Source organism: Sinocyclocheilus anshuiensis, unplaced genomic scaffold (genome assembly GCF_001515605.1).
Source record: "Sinocyclocheilus anshuiensis isolate Anshui unplaced genomic scaffold, SAMN03320099.WGS_v1.1 scaffold2394, whole genome shotgun sequence".
NCBI lineage: Eukaryota > Metazoa > Chordata > Actinopteri > Cypriniformes > Cyprinidae > Sinocyclocheilus > Sinocyclocheilus anshuiensis.
In genome coordinates, this window is record NW_015555876.1 from 226,522 (window position 1) to 242,501 (window position 15,980).

The 15,980-nt window shown below is 42.0% G+C and overlaps 1 long non-coding RNA gene across 1 annotated transcript; it reads right to left on the reverse strand.

Annotated features, from left to right (window-relative positions):
- Nucleotides 1–750: 750 nt before the first annotated feature.
- On the reverse strand, nucleotides 751–3,905 carry LOC107675677 (uncharacterized). Its single transcript, XR_001632624.1, has 3 exons — nucleotides 3,742–3,905; nucleotides 2,685–2,762; nucleotides 751–1,706 (listed from the first exon to the last, which is right to left on the reverse strand). It is a non-coding gene; the product is annotated as an uncharacterized LOC107675677 (long non-coding RNA).
- Nucleotides 3,906–15,980: the final 12,075 nt, after the last annotated feature.

A 15,980-nucleotide genomic window follows, 5' to 3' on the forward strand; every position in this document is an offset into this window, starting at 1 on the left:
GGGTTCAATTCCCAATGAACATGGATAGTTGTAACTCACTGACAGCCAATGAAATTGAAGTATTTCAACAGCTGGCCAAAGAGTGGAAATTATGTCACAGCCAATCATATTTTTTCATGCATTTATTTGGACCGGGGTTCGAATCCCACTCACACAGGTCTAAACCATTATTTTACACAGCTTTGTGCTTTTCAAACAAAATTCTAAAATTAAACAATACATTACAGCTGCAAAGTAAGTCATTTGTGTCTTGCCTTTTTGAAAAACAAAGCAAATTATTATGAATAAATGATTACTATTAAAATAAATACAGTAAAATAATAGTAGTATACATTACATGGTTATATGAAAACATGAATAATTATATAATAATGGTTATATTAAACAGGAATGGTTTCTATTAAATGGTTTTGAAATGTAAATAAGGATCATTTAAATTTAACTCAAACTGAGAAATATTCAAGTACTGAATGAAAATTGATTGAGTGGTGGAATAATTTGTCACACTTAAGATAAATGATCAATTAAGTGTTTCCAAAACCATAGAAACGGTCAAATATTAGTCCTACGAAGTGGAACACAGCATTCATGAAGCAATTTGTAATTTTCAGTTGTATATTTATTAAATTCTTTAAGCACTTTTTAAGATAAGTAAATATCGATCCAAAATTAGAAAGAAAAATATAATTGTGACAAAATATAGACATTACAATCTCACACTGAAAAAGAAACAAATCAAAATATACAGTATATACATGAGTTAAATATTACTAAGGGGCAAAAGAATATAATTTATTTCTTTTTTTCTGCCACCCATCTCTGTCTTTCCATCTTTCCAGGTCATCTCTTTCTGAATGCCCTGAGGTTAGTAAATGAAAAAGACTTTAGCAGGGCAATGAACATATTTCCCGGCTACGCCAGGAAAGCCTGTGTATGTGAGGACTGTTAGAACCCTGCTTCAATTCCATTTTACACAATCTGCACAAGCAACCAACGTGTTCAGTTTTATGCCTTTTGTGTTTTTGCTGTCCTCTCTCCTCCACCAGTTTCTTTGTGTCCTCAAATTCACTCTTAAAGAACTCAATTTCCATAAAGTCTTGGAATGGCATTCTGGGATTTGTTAGTCCTTAATCACCGTAAGCATTAAAAACCTCTGTGGAACAGTAGAAGTACCTGACAGGGCCTGATTAAAAAAAAAGTGGATAGAGGAACCATCTTTGGCTGTCCACAAGCAAGACAAGTCTTTGTTTGTTTCTTCTTCTCCTGCTCAGTTTGCTGTTGCTGCTGCCGCTCCATAATACTATTCTCTCAATTGTCTCATGAGTTAGGAGTGTGGTCAGAGCAGGTGCTGGTGGGTTTACATTCACAGGCTTCATTGTTACCACTGGCACTCTGGTTGTTTTACTACCTGCTTTAAAGACGTTTCTCTGGAGTTGTTTAATGATGAACTGGTGTTCAGCAGTTTGGCCAGGTGCTTGTCATACTGTGAAATGTGCAGTTTTGTGGTCGAATGGAGCATGCTGTTTGGATCAGTAGAGGAATTGTGGACCATTGCTGCATAGTCCTGAGGATGTCCTTCTTCCCATGGTGTTTATTAAGCAAGTTGTCAATGGGCTCCACGTTTGTGGTCCAGTACAAACACCCTGCCACCAGTCTTCACTGGTCCAGTACGGGTCGCAGGCAAGGCGGTGGCATATATGTAGTTCCTATACAGAGGGAAAAAATTTAAATAATTTCTGCATTTTGAAAATTCTGATTGAGGCTCCACATGAGAACCATGATATGAGGACAGCGAGGGCACAGGCAGTGTACCAGTGGTGTCTGCAACAAGTTGAATATTTAGTTTAATGTGTAAGGAAACAGGGTTTCTGCAGGTTTTATGAAGGTAAAGTTAAGACCTTTTTAAGACCAAGTAAATCAAATTTGAGGAACAAATGAGGAAAAACACAAATATGTTCTGTAAATGTCTGGAGAGAAACACAATGAGTTTTATTAACTTCAGAGTTTGAAAATACAACTTCCAACAGATATTCATAATTTTTTTATTCATTTTACAAAAATGCACTGAAACACTCTGCTCCCAGACACTAGAATATGGAAATACAGTATATTTTTCTGTACGTTCAGATCATGCTGCAAAAATGTGATGTTCTTCCTCTGTATTTTTGTCTTGTTTTCCAGTGAAAATGCATAAAGATTTTTAAATAACGATAAATTTACTGGAGATACAAAATGACATGAAATACAAAGTCTTGTTTAAAGTGATTTTGTGATTAAAACAATAACTAATATCTGCCATTTGGCAAAAGAGTCACCTGAATTTAAAGGTAAGTTTTGATAACTCATTGACAAATATTTGTTATTGTTTTAAGTGTAAACTCATTTAATTTTATTACATTTTTCAATACTTCATTTTACATTTGCATCTGAAATAAACATATCTTGACTGAAATATATTTGATATTTGTATTGGAAAACAAGACAAAACAGAGGAAGAGATTCCTTCACTTTTTGCTGCATCCAACATTTAATGCCATCATTTTATAAATGTAAGACTTTCTGCTCTGATTTAAAACTTTCTTAAGGCATTCATTTGTGTAAGGGTAAATTAAGACATTTTAAGACTTTAAAACCTGCAGAAACCCTTTTTTGTATGGTGTTGTTAATGTGTCAGATATATTTACCTGTATCTGACTGAGGATCTGCTTGGGTTCCAGGAAAAGATGATAGCAAGGGCACAAGCAGTGTAGAAACAGTGCTCTCTACAAGAACAACAACATAGCAATATTACAAAAAGCAATAATTCTATTACAGACACATAAACACACGCACACATATACATACATACATATACATATATACATACATACATACATACATATACACACACACACACACACACACACATATATATATATATATATATACAATGATGTTACTATAGTAAAACTGTAGTAATCCTACTGTTCTTGGCAGATTGATATTCATTTACAATTTGATGGTTGTACTGTAAATATAATGCCCAATACAATAACAATAGTAAATTTATTGTTGTGATTCTACTAAAATACCATGGCTAAACTATGGTTACTATAGTAAAACCATGCTCAGAAAACATTTTTGAACTGTGGAATACATGTAATCTCATTACAAAAATGAAAATAATGGTTACGTCTATTCATAATTTAGCTTGTAATCAACAGATAACGTGTTAATGATGACAAACAATACACAGAAACGTAAATTACAGCCATGTTCATTCATAATTTGGCGTGCAAAGAAATCCACCTACTTATGAAGGTAGAATGACGTCAAAAAGATTTGCATACGCAGGGTAATATTTGTGGAAGTGTACATAAGACTGTAAGCGTAAATTAAATTTGCATGCACAAGAGAAGCTTTGTAAAGGTGTAAATTGCATTTCAAGCGCAAGAAAAAATTATTTGCAGCATTTTACTGTTATTCGTAAGTGTAATTCATGTATTGTGAAACTGCAGCTTCATGCTAACGCAAAATAAATATGATCTGCATGCTTCTGACTTCCATGTTTCCGCGCTTACACTTTTGGCACGTTTTTTTCGCCAAAAGACGGTCAAAAGCACTGCAAGCCTGTGAACAGTGATTACTGAACTATAGTAAACAAAACCCGACAGGGTAAAGTTTGGAAACGAACAAAGTTTACTCGTGATTTCAGCATTAACGGTAACAAAACGTAAACTGATCTCACATAAAGTATCTTACCTTGAATACACGCTTGAGACTGCGTTGAATTAAACAACCGAGGCGATCGCCGCTGTGTGTTTTCTTCTTCTTCTTCCTCTGCGAATTCAAATTTCCCGGGGTGCCAAAACACAGAAGAGCGCCACGGGAGCGCTAGCGGCCGAAAGTATATCGCATCCGTAGTGGTTTAGCACTACCATTGAGAATGAATGGGAAACGGTTTAGGGCCGTTTAGCTAAAGAATTCCCGGCCGCCGCACGGGGGCGAGGGCACATACTAGTAAAAAATGTACAGCCTGAATGCATTGTAAGTCGCTTTGGATAAAAGTGTCTGCCAAATGCATAAATTAAATTAAGTTTGCTTTTTAAAACAAAGAAAAGGAGGATGGTTTGTATGCGACAACAGCAGGAAACTGTATATTCACGCAGTGAACGCATGTCAAAAGATTAAATCTGATTAGAAGCTTGTGACATAATCAATCATCAGATCACTTTATTTAGTATTCATGTAGACAATGAGTTCGGAATGAACAAAAAGTGTCCATGTGTTTAAATGTGGCTACTGGCTGCACCATCACAGATTAAAATGTTCGCTGTGATCTTGTCAAAGGTTTAATGGACATAGATGAATCATGGTCATTTAGGAATAAGATTGCCTGGATCGAGTTTGGGGTTTGGATCGAGATCACAATCTTTCAACGATTAATTGTGCAGCTCTAATTTCTTATAATATAAGTGGCTCCGTATATTTCTGATAATATACAGGTGCATCTCAATAAATTAGAATGTCGTGGAAAAGTTCATTTATTCGACAAATCAGACACATATTTATTAATTATATTTAATGAATAATCCAACAAACCCCCTCACCCAAACCCCAGGCCTAAATGTCTGTGAACAACCTCCAGGCCCCTGGTTACCATGGCAACCAGGACACCTCAGCCAGACCAGATAAACTTTATGACCTAAAAGTATGTAGAGAGAACCTTCCCCTACCCCCTACATAATTCTCTCTAAAACAGACACATACTGCTATAGCAAATGTCTTCTTTCATTAATTCATAGACAGTTTTTCTATGACCTTCCTATCATGCATATCCCCAGGTCATTGTGATGATTATTATGTTCTTGTATGTGGTTTTGTGTATTGTATACTGTTTTATGCATGCTTATGATAGATCACTAGTTAATATCACCTCACTTATACCGTGTTAGGTCTCTATGAATTTGTATTCTGATGATCTAAATGAGAGTTTATATTATATGTTGATACCTATGCAACGTTAGTGTTCTAAGAATCTTTAATAGTTTGTATATCAACATCCAATCCAGTTAGATATGCAAAATACCATTGCTGGAGACAAAGAGTCGTAAACTTTCCCTCCAAACGTTCAAGACACCATTGGCTCTTTGATTCCCCAAAGGTGTGACCTCGATAGAAAATAAAGGCAATCACATCAGTGACCCGCCTTCAGTCTAGCTTATTTTAGATTCTGAGAAGGTGAGGATGCTGAGCTAGAATCTTCGAAGGACCTCTAAGTTTGTGCCAGGCTGCAGCCTTGTCTTTCCATTCACCAAAGATCCTCGGATCTCAGCTGATGTCTCTCTAGCTCTGCGCTCTTCTCTCATCACTCTTCTCTCATCACTTTCCATCTGGGAGAAAACTCTGAAGTCTGAAAAGACTTTCATTCGAGACTTCATCCGGACGATCGTTCAACGGCCAAAGCAACGCAAGTATCGAACATTTAACTAAACGAAACAGAGGTTTAGCATACGCTGTAGACCCCATTGTAAAATGGCACTGATGGTTTCACTAACAATCGTTTTACTAACAGCCAAGTTGTTCCTGCCCACCGACTGGCTGACTATAGGAGCATGAGAAGCTGCTACAGCTGCTACGTAGACCTTGAGTGTGGAAGGGGAATGTCCCTTTTCCAACAACTCTTGGAGGAAGGACAATATCATTGATATGTCACAGGAGGTTGGGTCTTTGCTGCGGGTGGCGCACCAGGCGGAGAAGACCGACCATTTAAGGGTGTAGAGAAGTCTTGTGGACGGGGCTCTAGTCTGTGAAATAGTGTTCAAGACACTCTCGGGAAGGTCTGTAGGCTCCCATCAAGAGGCCAGAGGTGCAGAGCCCACAGCTCGGGCTGGGGGTGCCAGATCGTTTTGTTCGCCTGAGAGAGGAGTTCCCGTCTCAGGGGAATGGGCCATGGGGCAGCTGTGAGCAACTGCGACAGCTCCAAGAGCCATAGCTGGTTCTTCCAGGGCGGAGCTACTAGGAGAACTTTGTGTTTGTGTTCCCTGATTTGCCTGATTACCTCAGGGATCAGGGCAATCGGGGGAAAAACTTACAGGAGGAGGTTGGGCCAATCGTGGGCCAATGCATCCCTGTCTTTTGAAAAGTAAGTTGGGCAGTGAAAGTTGTCTTTTGAGGCAAAGAGATCGACCTCTGCCTGCCCAAAGATCTCCCAAATTTTCTGAACCATTTGTGGGTGGAGAATCCACTCCTCTGAGGGGACATTGCTCTGAAACAGCACGTCTGCTCCTTGGTTCAGAATGCCCAGAACATGTGTTGTTCTTAGTGAACACAAGTGCCCATTCCAAGAGGCACTCTACTAGGAAGAAGAGATGCCTTGAAGTGAGCCCTCCCTGGCGATTTATGTAGGACACCACTGTCATGCTGTCTGAGCGGACTAGAACATGGTGTCCTTTTAGATCTGGCAGGAAGTCAAGTCAAATCACCTTTATTTGTATAGCGCTTTATACCATACTGGTTGTGTCAAAGCAGCTTTACAGTGTGACTGAAAGATGGCGCCTGTGTACATGGCGAGTCGTCTCCTGCTCTTGGCTCTGTTTATTGTTTGGTTGTTTTTATGTGCCCTCCTGTCCAACAACTATGTTGAGTCTCTCACGTACGATCGTCAGACTCTCTTGGACATTCGTAGTTCCTGTGTAGGTGTCTTGGACGCAAATTTTAGCATTTTCGCTGACCACACACATGGGACTCTCTTACGGGACGTCCCGGCCTTCCTCCGGCTACTACCTCTGGACGCTACCCCAAGATAGCGTCGGAGAAGATGCGGGAAACGTGGGGGTGTGATCGTCAGAATAAAGACCTTCATGAGAGCTGGTTCTCTGACTGTACTCAGTTCTCTGCCTCGGTCACGGGCTATGGTGTCGGACTGCTTTACGGCGCTGGAGCGACCAACCCCGGTGACACGTTGGCTCAGGTCAATCGCGACGGACACCCCTGCCTCTGCTCCTTCTTCTCCTGTCTCTTTAGCTCAAGCGGAATATCTCCACTCTCGGATTATTATCCAGCTGCGCCGTGAGGACGCAAATACTGCCAACCTCTTTCCTCTGAGCAAAGCATCTGCTTCGCGCACCATTCTACGCTCCCCAAAAATTGCGCTGATAAACGCTCGCTCTCTGGTGAACAAGATGTACATCCTGAATGATTTTTCCACTGCTCACGACCTGGATTTTCTGTTTATCACCAAGACCTGGGTGACGGTAGGGGAACTCAGTCCATATTCTGAACTTGTTCCAGCCAACTATCACTTTTACAATGCTCCGCGATCATCAGGCAGAGGCGGCAGGCTAGCTATCATTGCTAAAGATTCTTTCAGACCTTGATGCCGACTGTTATCTTCCGCCACCTACACGAGTTTTGAAGCTCAGATTTTACTTCTGAACTGGTCTGAACCTGTGGTCTTAGCTCTGATCTATCGGCTACCACATCTAACCAATGACTTCATAGTAGAGTTTTCAGAGTTTGTAGGGGATTTTATCACTAAACACGATCGCATCCTTATTTTAGGTGACTTTAATGTCCATGTATGTTGCCCCTCTAAGCAGATAACTTCTGAGTTTTTAAACATCATTGACTCTTTTAACCTGCTGCAGTGGGTTAATCATCCTACACATACTCATGGACACATTTCCCAGTCAACACGTGAGATCATGCGATGATCACAGTGACATCACACGATCCTCATACTGTGATCCTCACGGTGTGAGTAGTATATGAGCTCATTGTGAGTTCAATCGATCCTGACCACAGTATGAGCGCACAGTGAGTGTGCAGTGACCTCACATTGGGAGCATAGTATGAGCACACAGTGAGTGCGCTGTGTGGTTACACTTTTAGCTCACTGTGACACACACATTGTGACCACACCATGAGAATCATGTGAGCTCACGGTGACATCATTGTGAGATCAAATTGTTGACTGGGTTTGGATCTAATTTTGTCACATGGTCTATCTGTAACTGACGTTGAAGTCTTTAATTCTGTCATCTCTGATCATTTTCCTGTTTTATTTAAATTGTCCCTCCCACTGCCTTCTCTTACACCTGCCTCTGATGGTACACAAGCCCGTGAATATTTGCCTCATTTTTGTGAGGATTTTGTCAAGCTCTATAATGAGGTCAACCCTCTTTTATCATTAGAGTCTCTATTATCTGATCTTGATGCTGAAAATTATTTTATCATTTTAAATACTGCATGGACAGATATTTTAAACCTTACAGCTCCTTTTAAGCTTTTTAAGCCAAAATCTACATCTAAATTGGAGCCATGGGTTGATCATAGTATTCGCTCCTTGAGACAGGCATGCAGAAAAGCAGAAAGGAAGTGGAAAAAGGACAAATTACAGATTTCTTATGAGATCTTAAAGAATTGCCTATCGTCATATCAGTATGCTGTTAAGAAAGCCAAGGCTTCATATTTTTCTAAACTACTTGAGAAACATCACCACACCCCAAAAGCTCTTTTTTTCTGTTATCAACTCCGTTCTAAACCCCACTGTAAATTCTCTTCCCTACCCGTCTTTGGCACTTTGTGAGGATTTCTCTGGTTATTTTGGCAATAAAGCTTCAAGTCTGAGGGCCCAGCTTCTGGTCTCCGATCAGGAAATACCAACAGAGATGACTTCACCTGTCCTGTGGACTTCTTTCAATCCTGTCTCTCTACATTCTGTAAAGGAAGTAATGCTTAAACTTAAACCCTCCTTTAGTTCACATGACACTATACATCCTTACCATTTGAGACAAATATTCGACACTGTCGGCCCTGGGCTGGTGTCGCTATTTAACAAATCTTTGCTTGAAGGAGCTATACCTTCTAGTTTGAAAATTGCCACGGTTGCACCTGTACTAATGCCTCAAGGCTCTGTTTTAGCTCCTGTCCTTTTTTCTTTCTATCTTCTTTCTCCCTTTGGGTTCCATTTTTAGAAAACATAATGTCTCATTTCATTGCTATGCCGATGATATGCAAATCTATATGCCTGTGTCTAGGAAAAATAAGAGTTTACTAGGCAACCTAACAGCATGTTAGTAATTTTCTTTTTCTGAACTCAGACAAAACAGAAGTCATTGTTTTTGACTCCTCAGAATTCAGGCCAAGAAATCACCTTGACCTTGAAACTTTAAATCAATTAATTTCTCCCCAAGTACGGAATCTAGGTGTGATGGTAAATAGTTGCCTCAAATTTGACAAGCAGATTAGCGCGGTCATTGGGTCCAGCTTTTTCTCTCTTCGTTCTCTATCAAAAATCAAATCCTTTCTTCTTAAGCGCTCCTTGGATTGCTATCCACGCTATTATTACCTCTGCCTGGATTATTGCAATTCCCTGTATTTTGGTATATCTAAGTCCCAAACGACACACTTACAGGTCGTTCAACATACTCTGGCAAGATTCCTGAAGGGAAAGAGGAAATTTGATCACGCTACCCCCCTTCTGAGATCCCTTCACTGGCTTCCGATTAATTTTAGAATTGAGTTTAAAATTTTATTACATAGAAAAAGTCTTAGATCTTTGAGTTCAGCTCATGACAAATGGGGGCAAAAACAAAAGTGTTGCGTTTATAATTTTGTTCAGTGTAAATCATTAAATGATTTAGCACCTTCTTATTTGTCTGATCTACTTCATCCCTACTCTCCCACCAGAGGCCTTAGATTCAAAGATAAGCTCCTCCTTCAGATACCCAAAATCCGGCTAAAATGGAGGGGTAAACGAGCCTTTGAAGTGGCTGGCCCGACACTGTGGAATAAGCTCCCACTCTATATCAGATCAGCTTCCACTGTTCCACAGTTCAAGTCATGTCTCAAAACTTATTTATTCTCTGTTGCTTTTAGCTTATAAGAGTGTTCTGTTTTAACTGTTTTGCTGCTATTAGTGTACTTTACAAGAGTGTTTTGTTTGAACTGTTTTGCTGCTATTAGAGTACTTAATTTTTTATTTTATTCTAACTTGTACAGCATTTTGGTCGGCCAGTGGCTGTTTTTTAAATGTGCTTTATAAATAAACTGAACTTGAACTTGAACAGTATTAAACAGGAAAATAGATTGTCAATAATGCAATAAGACAATAACAGAGTCATTGTTCAGCTAAAGTCAGTTCACTGATGATTCAGTGATGTCATCATCCAGTTCAGCTCTCTTCCAAAAGTGTCTGTGCAATCAGTCAAGCATCCCCAACTAAGCAGGCCAAAGGCGACAGTGGCAAGGAACCAAAACGCCATCGGTGACAGAAATGGAGAAAAAACCTTGGGAGAAACCAGGCTCAGTCGGGGGGCCAGTTCTCCTCTGGCCAGATGACACCAGCATGGTGTGGTTTAATTCCAGCCTGCAAAACAGGTGCAGAGGACTTGTTTGGTTCCTGTGGTCTTGTGCCAATGGTTGTTGAGGTGATGAGGTCTTCGCAGGGGATCTGTCTCTGGGGCACATCTAGTTGACATGGTATCCGCTGACATTCAGGGCTGTAGAGGTCATCTCTAGGTGCTGATCCACCATCTGATCTGGATACAGACTGGATCCGTATGGCTACGGTGACCTCGGAATAAGAATTAAAGAGACTAATATTAGCATAGAATGCCATTCTTCTTACGATGTAGCGAGTACGTCGGGTGTTATGGAAAGTGTTCCCGGTTCAGGTTGACCTAATTAATGCAGCCTAACAATCCTTTAACGGATTTTAATTAAATAAATGCGATAGTGTATTATGCGTATGCCAAGTTAAAGATATGGGTCTTTAATCTAGATATAAAACTGACAGAGTGTGTCTGCCTCCCAAACAAAGCTAGGTAGATTGTTCCAGAGTTTGGGCGCTAAATAGGAAAAGGATCTGCCGCCTGTAGTAATTTTGAAAGTCTAGGTATTATCAAATGGCCAGAGTTTTGAGATTGCAGCGGACATGAAGGACTATAATGTGATATGAGCAAGTATTGAGGAGCTAAACCATTCAGGGCTTTATAAGTAATTAGCGAGATTTTAAATTGTATTTGTTGTTCAATAGGGAGCCAGTGCAGAGTTGGCAGAACCGGGCTAATATGGTCTTACTTCCTGGTTCTAGTAAGAACTCTAGCTGCTGCATTTTGGACCAGCTGGAGTTTGTTTATTAAGCACACAGAGCAATCACCCAATAAAGCATTACAATAATCTAACCTTGAGATCATGAATGCATGAATTAACGTTTCTGCATTTGACATTGAGAGCATAGGTCATAATTTAGATACATTTTTAAGATGGAAAAATGCAGTTTTACAAATGCTAGAAACTTGGTTTTCAAAGGAAAGTTTGCTATCAAATAGCAATAGCACATGTAGGTTCCTAACTGATGACGAGGAATTAACAGAGAAGCCATCAAGTGTTAGACAGTGCTTCAGGTTATTACATGCAGAGGTTTTTGGTCCAATAATTAAAACCTCAGTTTTATTCAGAATTTAGCAGTAGGAATTTACTAGTCATCCAATTTTTTATATCAACTATGCATTCTGTTAGTTTTGCAAATTTGTAGGTTTCATCAGGCTGCGAAGAAATATAGAGCTGAGTATCATCAGCATAACAGTGAAAGCTAACACCATGTTTCTTGATGATATCTCCCAAGGGTAACATGTAAATTGTGAAAAGCAACAGTCCTACTACTGAGCATTGTGGCACTCCATACTGTATTTGTTAATGATGTGATATCTCATCATATACTGCTACGAATTGATGACGGTCAGATAAGTAAGATTTGAACCATTACAATGGAATTCCACTAATGCCAACAAAATTTTGTAGTCTACTCAAAAGAATGTTGTGGTCGATAGTCTCAAACGCAGCACTAAGATCCAGTAGCACTAGTAGAGAAATACAACCACAATCGGAGGATAAGAGCAGGTCATTTGTAACTCTGATGAGAGCAGTCTCTGCACTATGATAAGGTCTAAATCCTGACTGGAAATCCTCAGAGATACCATTTCTCTCTAAGAAGGAGCATTGGTCCGAAGGGCTCAACACACTGTCAGCATTTCCAGGCAATTGATGTGTATCCGACTTTCCTCCTTTGACCAGGGGCCGAAAGTAGGTTTGCCCCCGCACAGAGCTCCCCAACCTGTGTTGGATACATCTGTCCAGACAACCTTCCTTCTGCAGACCATACCCAGAGCCACGCCCCATTTCAGCCACTAGGGCATTTTCTAAGGGTCCAGAGCTGCCACGCAGGCCTGGTGTACCTTGATACAAAGGCATCCGTGACACCAAGCTTGTGGCGGAACCCTTGGTTTCAGCCAGTACTGCAGTGGCCTCATGCCAAGCAGGCCCAACTGTAGCACCAGAGATGCGGAGGCCATGAGGCCCAGCATCGTCTGAAACATGAGAGGGCGAGAGGCTCCGATTTTAAAGGAAGCCACGAGCTGTTGTATGGCCAGTGCATGTTCTGACGCGACGAGTCGAAAACTGCTCCCAGGAACAAGATCCATTGGCTGGGGGACAGTGAGCTCTTGGCAAAATTGACCCTGAGTCCCAGGCATTCTAAGTGGCTGAGGAGGAGGGATCTGTGGGATAGTAGCTCAGCCTCCCACTGGGCTAAAACGAGCCAGTCGTCGAGGTAATTCAGAATGCGAATTCCCATCTGCCTCAGATCCATCCATGCACTTCACAAAAGTGCGAGGAGCCAGGGACAGCCCGAAGGGTAGGACCGTGTATTGATAAGCCACTCCCTCGAAGGCGAATCTCAAGAATCGTCTGTGATGGGGGTGCTATCTGGATGTGAAAGTAGGCATCTTTCAGATCCAGAAAAAATAACCAGTCCCATGGGCATATTTGCGAGAGGATCTGTTTCAGTGTAGTCATCCTGAATGGCCAATTCTTGAGGGCGTGGTTCAGGTGCCTGAGGTCGAGGATGGGCCATAGGCCACCATCTTTTTTGGGGACCAGAAAGTAATGGCTGTTGAAGCCTGACTTGCTCTGAGGCTGCTTGAGGGGTGGTCCGGCTGCAGTGAGACTTTGCCCCTTCCCCTTCCTGTCCTTTAAATCAGGATGACGCCTGAGGCGCAGGATCCAGCGCTAGCTTGGGCCGGGGTCCCTGAAGCTTAGGAAATGGATAGCGCTTCGCCGAGCGGGGGCGCTGTTGGGGCTTGGGCTTTGGTGCAGGATGCGCCATAGGGGGCGCAGGCTTCGCGGGTTGCTGAGTCGGCGCAGACTTGCGGCGACTAGGAGCAGCTGCAGAGCTGGAACGCTTTGGCAGGAAGTCCCGCTTTGCCTGGGACGACTTCTGCACAGTAGTGAAGCGTTCAGCGAAGCCTTTGACTGCAGGTCCAAACAGGCCAGTGGGGGAGACCGGGGAGTCGAGGAAGGGGACCTTATCCGGATCTTTAATCTCCGTCAAGGTCAACCATAAGTGGCGCTCGAGCACCATCGACCTGCCAATCGCCTGAGCCGTGGTCTTTGTGGTGCGTAGAGCCAGGTCCAGCTCCTTGAAAGTGGTGGAATCTGGTCCAGACTCGTCCATGCAGCGGGGGAGTTTGGCCTGAAAGACCTGGAGGACCACCATTGAATGAAGCGCAGAGACCGCCTGCCCGGCCGAGGAGTAAGCTCGTCCAGCGAGGGCAGATGTAGTTCTGCACGGCTTGGAAGGTGAGCAACTTTCGCTTTCCAACCAATGGCAGTGGGCGGGCAGAGGTGCGCGGTGAGCAGAGGTGCGCTGGCGGAGGGACACTGGTCTGGCTGAGTGAAGAATACAGGGGAAGCCTCTCTGTGCGGAGAGAGCGAGGCACGCGGGACCTGAGCCGGCGTGAGCTCGCTCACCTCCGAGCGCTGAGATCCTCTGCCCCGCTGTTTTTTCCTCGCAGGTCCCTGGGAGGAAGAAAACGGGAGTGCGTGAGGGGCGGAGTCGCTCTCTGAAATGAGAGCTATCCACGAGCGCAGAGTGGCGAGACTCATGTTCTCGAAGTAAGAACAGTTCGTTTCCGTGAGGGATTCCATGTGGGATTTCCCCAAGCAGGAAGCGCACTCACTGTGAACGTCATCAGTGTGCAGGGGAGACCTGCACATGCTGCAATGATGGCGCGGCATTTGAAACAATGCTGCCAAAAATTTGCTCTTTGCTGAGGATGGTTGAGGATCTAAGATGTCGCCAGTGTACCCGGCTTGCAGTCTCTCTCTCTCTTGTTGGTCTCAGTTTGTTGTATCTGTGGTGCCCATTCGTCTGACATCTGTGCTGTTCGTATTATGCATTATTTCGTATTGGTATCATGCAGTCTCAGTGCTGACCTACGATCGCCAAGCTTTGCTCAACAACAAAAGTTGTATGGGAGTTTACCGTGAATTTTGTCCTGTTCTGCATTCTCGTTCTCAATCCTCGGTCAACCAACCCTTGGCGGAGTGCGCTCACCGGCTACCTTGCTGTGCCTTTAAAAGCAGCTTCTCAAAGCGCTGAACACAATATAGCCTTCTTAGAGCGCAGATTGTCATTATACCATGGAGCAGAACAAACAAAAGTAACCTTGCGTGTCCTCAGAGGAACAAAAGTGTCTACGTTAGCAATAAGAGTATTATTTAACTGTGAGACTCTCTCGTCCAAAGATGTTAAATGCAAATCCCCTAAAATGGAAACAACAGAATTCGAAAAAGCTGTTTGATCAATAGATTCTCACTTCCGGAATGTTACAGTTCGAGTGGTAAGCACACTTGATCGATGTAATTCCAAATTAAAGAAGACAGCTGAGTGTTCCGACAGACCAATGTCAACAGATGATAACTGAGATGCAAATGAGCCATTTGTAAGCACAAGATTCAGTGTGTGACCTTTGCTGGTAGGGGTAGTGGGGTCGCTTTTTGTTTAAACAATCACTGAAAATACAAACAGTTTCTCATCGATTGAGGTACAGTGTGTGGCATTACAGTCTGCCTCTTCTGCACTGTTCTGTGCTCTCATCTATAGGCCACCTTATTCGGACAGTGCTTTCACAAGCAATTTTTCTGAATTTTTAACTTCGATTGTTCCATTGTATGAATGTACGTTATTATTGGGTGATTTTAATTTACATGTTTGCTGCCCGGGACATCCTCTGGTTGCTGAGTTTTGTAATATCTTGGATTCATTTGGTTTTTCTCAACATATAAATCAAGCAACTCATGTCCTTGGTCATACTCTTGACCTTATTATGTCTTATGGTACCTCTGTAGATGATGTAGATGATAATGCTTCCTTCTCTGATCACAAGCCCGTTGTTTTTAAGGTTCCTGCTGTTGTGAATAAGCCTGCAGGCTTTTATTCTCGTTTTATAAACTCACTTACTGCCTCTCAGTTTAGTGAAGGTTATCTAGCTAATGCTGTTGAAACATCTATCTTGAATGCTGCAGAGTCTTCATATGGGCCTGACGATTTGATTTCTCTTTTTTACACAGGTTGGTCTAATATTTTAGATTCTATTGCTCCTTTTAAACTGAACCAACCCAAGGTAACATCTTATTACTGGTTGGATGATAACGCTCGCTCTCTTAGACAGACGTGTCTCATAAGGCGGAGAGGAGGTAGAAGCATGATTGTCTGGTTAAGTTTCAGAGTGCTGCAAAGTCAACTAGATCAAAATATTTTTCTGATTTGATTACTACACACTGTCATAGACCTAGGATTTTATTCTCGACTATAAACTCTGTAATTAATCCGAATTGCCAATTTCATAGGGAACATTTTTACTGATAAAGTGATAGCCATTCGGTCATCTTTTACTTCACAGTTCTCAGATCTGTCTTTGAACTCGCTGGCCAGTCCATTTTTCTTTCAACATTTTCAACATGTGTCCTTAACGAAACTCTGTGATCTCGTTAACAAAATGAAGACAACTACCTCCTCACTCGATGTTGTTCCCTCAGAGATTATAAAAGCACCCTTTCCTGTAACTGGCCCCAGTGTTCAAGTGTTGATTAATTCATCTTTGGACACTGGAGTGGTTCCGAAATGTTTTAAGCATGCGGTTGTTCAGTCTTTG